The following is a 4,313-nucleotide window of genomic DNA, read 5'->3' on the forward strand; positions in this document are numbered from 1 at the left end:
CAGATCATTCTAGAGCAGATGCATGCAACCAGGCAACCGGCTACCATACTCTTGCCCTTGCATTTCAGCATTCGCAGCTGCATTAACATTATTGCTGCTATGACTCTCTACTTCCCCTCACAGAATTTTATTAGTTGCTGGTTTGCCTCTACATATGAGGTGGGCAATTAGTCTACTGTGAGTTTAAATCTCAGTTTTAGTAACTTGTTTATTCATAAGTTTAACCAAGTTACTGTACCTTCTTGAGAAGTACTTTCCGTTTTTCTTAAAGAAGTACTTATTTTTAATCTGTATGACTGTTTTGCCTGCTTGCGTATACGTTCAGCGTGTTCATATCTGGTGCTCACAAGAACTCAGAAGAGGGTGTGTCTTGCCATGGAAATAGAGTTATAAATGGTTGTGAGCCACTCTGTGGGTGCCAAGAACAGAACCTGGGTCCAAGACCATCTAGTGTTCTTTCTTTTTTTCTTCATTAAGTTTTATGTCCTTGATATTTTTTTGTAAACAAATATTTATACAAATTTTGGAAACAACCATTTCTACAAATGTCACATCTGTCCCTGGGTATAATATTCATAATTTGCTTCTAGAACAAAGTCAAAGTAAGAGTTGTACTTGAGGCTTCCCAGCTCTGCCTGCAGCAGGTCCTTCACCTCTGGCATGTCTTGCCTGAGTCGGAGGCCATCTTTTATAAGTTTCTGCAAGATCTTCACAAACACACTGTGTTAAGACACTTGATTGGATCATCTTTGCCATCTGAACCAAACCAGTCATCTCAGCACAGTGATCTGCACAGAATGTCCAGCTTCAGGTCACCAATGCTCCTATCTTCTTCTTCATCAATGTAAGTCGAAGGCGTTCCTGAAATCATACTCATTGGCTCGTCTGTGTTCTTCACGAATATGCAACAGACTGATGAGTTGTGGTGCAGTCAACGCAGGCATTGCGCTAAGACTCAGTTTTCTCTGTCAGCAGATGCTCTGTTGGGGCCTCCTGGTGTAGCAGGAAGGGCTCTTGTTCAGCCATGGCTTCAGTCTTCTCTTGTAGTGTGTCCTGTGAGGGTCTGAAGCTAATGCAGCCAGTTTATTCAAACCAAGAAGGTTTTTCTTTCCTTTGCAAAGTAACAACTTTCCACATTTGCCAAAACCCAGCAGTGTTGTACAAGCCTTTTCTGATTCTTGACTATTAGTTTCATGTAACCAGATGAGATGCTCATGGGCTTGCAAAAAATTTGCTAACTGGCCTTGCTGAGAAACAGGTTGAGGTAACAATTTACCCTACTTTCCTTTGTCCAGATACCAACAAAGAGAAAGTCTGAAAAATTTCTGGTCACGAACTGGGTCATGCAGCTCTGGAGTCAGACCTGGTTGTTCATACATCTGAGTCAGGATACCAAAGTCACAGTACTTCCCTTCTGGAGAAGGTGCCCATAGGTGCTGCCCTAGTGTGAGAAGGGGAGAGAGGAGTTCCAATCGTTTCTGCTGGTATTCCACTCCCAGATTGGTCACTGGATTTCTCTAGAGACTCCAGCTGAGAAACGTAACTGTTCAGGAAGCAGTCAAAGCAAAGAGCTTTTGTTTAGATGGTAATGAGTGGGCAGCCTGTAGCATGTTCTTGAGGACTGTCTTGACATTGATTGCCAGGTCTGCCCACTCCTGAGACACAAATGCAACATCACGAGGCACTCAACGATAATGTCCACCTGGGACACCTCTGGAAAGAAGACATCAGCAGGAGTCAGGCTAGGGGTTTTGGGGGAGACCTAGGACTCCCTATTGTTCAAGGCAAGCAGGAGAGCTGCGTTCACCAGGTCTGGCAGTCAAGAGTGGTGGTTTTTGATGGCAGCTGACAGCTTTTCTGCATGTTCATGGCTCTTGCTCTGATTGAATAAGGACCCAGACATCTAAACAAGCTGACTCAGTGAAGGAAGCCCGCCAAGAGGTCGTGAGTTTTCATCTTGTCGTCCAGCTGGTGCAGAATGATCAGTGAGGTGTTGCTCAGCCCGGGGCCTCCTGGGAGACAGACTCTGCCCAGTGTGGGTCTGAGGTTGGGTAGTCATCTATCGGTCCATGCTGAATTGAGTCAACTCCAAGTCAGTTTGACAGGAAAACAGCTCATCACCCATCATCTGAGCGCCACCCAAGTCTTACCTACAGTACTGTAGAAATGCAGTTCTAAGGAGTTTCCTCTTGTCTTCATGAGTTACAGCTTCAGGGGTGTTTGTTTGTTTGTTTGTGGTGATCTCAAAAAAACATACTCTTGCTACCCTGTCCACCAACTGAAGAGGACAAAGACTCTTCCAGTTCTTCTCTAAAAGGGATACATTTCCCCTTGGAGTGACAGACACCAGACCTCTGTTCCTAAAGAAAAGGATAGGAACAGCACCATGGGAGTCAGTCCCCCAAATGCATTCTACTTGAATATCAAAGACAATTTTATCCTGAGGGAGAAAAACCTTCCCAGTTCCTGTGGAGCACACAAAGACAGCACTGTCCGTGGAAAGGTAGGTCACCTGGCTTGAAAAATTCCGCACCATCAAGAGACACGTACTCAGGTCATCAGACGGGAAAGGTGGGTTATACCGAGTCCCTTCTAGAATGACACCATGTGACATCTGGTTACTGTTGTCTTCCACCGTGATCACAGAGTAATAGAGAAGACAGGGGATGTCTGCTGCTACCAACATCGGAAGCCCATCACACTATTGTTTCAAGTGTAAATGTTGAATGTTGACCCCTTTTTAATAGATTCATAGTTACTGTCAGACCCACAAATAGCATTGGTGATACTCTCTCTCCTTCAGGATTCTGTGCATATCCCAACTGTGAATCTGCTTCTCTGAAGAGTCAATCATCCAGTTCCCATCTCGGGATGTTTGAACTCATCATAATGTAAAATCTTGATCTTCCTCTATCCCACAGAACATTGGTCAGCATGAGGTCACTAGTAGGGGACAGAAACCCCAAAGAGATGAAACTCTCTGGCCAATCTCTGAGAGCACACCTTAGCCCTGGGGCAGGACATGCTGGTGAATCTTTCCTGAGCTCTCAGGAAGCAGTCGCATCGACTGGCTCCCCACAGGGGACAGGATAAAACTTCCTCCCTGCACTGCTGTCAGGAGCCTGCACATCTTCTCTCTCCTCCCAAATCTACACATGTTTCTGAGTAGGTGTATTGCCTTGTGAGTCTGGGTCAGTAGTGGATAGACCCTCTTTGACAGCAACCATGACAGAAACAGCCTGAACAGAATATACTTCACCTGAGGTTGCAGCATAAGACAGGGGAACCAGGTTATCGCTCCAGTGGAAATCACTAGGGAACAGCTGGAGTTCTTTGCAGATAACTTAGTGACAGGCAACATAGCAATCTTCCAAAGGAGGAGCTTCTCTTTACTTACCAGGCAGGCCCACCCACCTTTATCGATGTGGGTGATCATCAACCTCAGCCATCATTAGGGCTTCCATGATCTTAACAGGGAGTGATGTTCCAAACACTCTCATGTTGTAGTTCACAGACTCTGATATGGGGTGGTGGGGGAATATCCGAGTAGGCATTCCTCTAGAGCACACTGAGCTGCGCTGGCTTATCTGTGAAAACAGCACACTCGAGCTAACCACAAACCCCAGAGACCGACCTCTCCTGCTCTCTCTAGGAGTGGATGCAGCCCAATTCTGACTAGTGGACCCATCTACTAGCTGGCCCCCCGGGTTAGTGGAGAGGAAATAGCTGGAAACATGTCCACAGAGAGCGTGGTAGAAGCTGCACTCGTGGGCCCAACTAGTGCTCTTAACTACTTAACCATTTCTCCAAGCCAGAGAAATACTTTCTTCTTACATAAAACACTCAGGGCTATTAGCATTCTACTCATAGCATTACTATAATAATAATAATTAGCATTAATATAGGTAAAATGCATGTTCAACTATGCTATCTCTAGGAGGAGGGGGACAACATTTGAAATGTTAATAAAAATTAATTAATAATAAAAACTCAGGCCTCTAAGTTGGGCTCTCATGCTAATCATCATCATCACCACCACCACCAACACCACCACCAACACCACCACCATTGTCATCATCAGCCCCATCGTGTAGGCAATGGCATTCACACTCTTTAGATAGACTGTTTGGAAATAAACATAAGTATTTTGGTTTTGTTGCTTATTTTTTTAACTCAAAATCTCAGGGTGTACGTGTTTCCTCTCTCTCTCTCTCTCTCTCTCTCTCTCTCATTATTAGGTTTTGCATAGAAACTGTTGATTATCAGTTTCAGGGAAAATGTTTTTTAGCACACAAATATTATTTAGGTTCTTC

At 44.7% G+C, this 4,313-nt stretch overlaps 1 pseudogene; it reads right to left on the bottom strand.

The window, feature by feature from the left end:
• Positions 1 to 548: 548 nt before the first annotated feature.
• Nup133-ps1 (nucleoporin 133, pseudogene 1) lies at positions 549 to 3,736 on the bottom strand (annotated as a pseudogene).
• Between the last annotated feature and the right edge of the window lie 577 nt (positions 3,737 to 4,313).

This window comes from Rattus norvegicus, chromosome 1 (assembly GCF_021556685.1).
Source record: "Rattus norvegicus strain SHRSP/BbbUtx chromosome 1, alternate assembly SHRSP_T2T, whole genome shotgun sequence".
Classification (NCBI taxonomy): domain Eukaryota; kingdom Metazoa; phylum Chordata; class Mammalia; order Rodentia; family Muridae; genus Rattus; species Rattus norvegicus.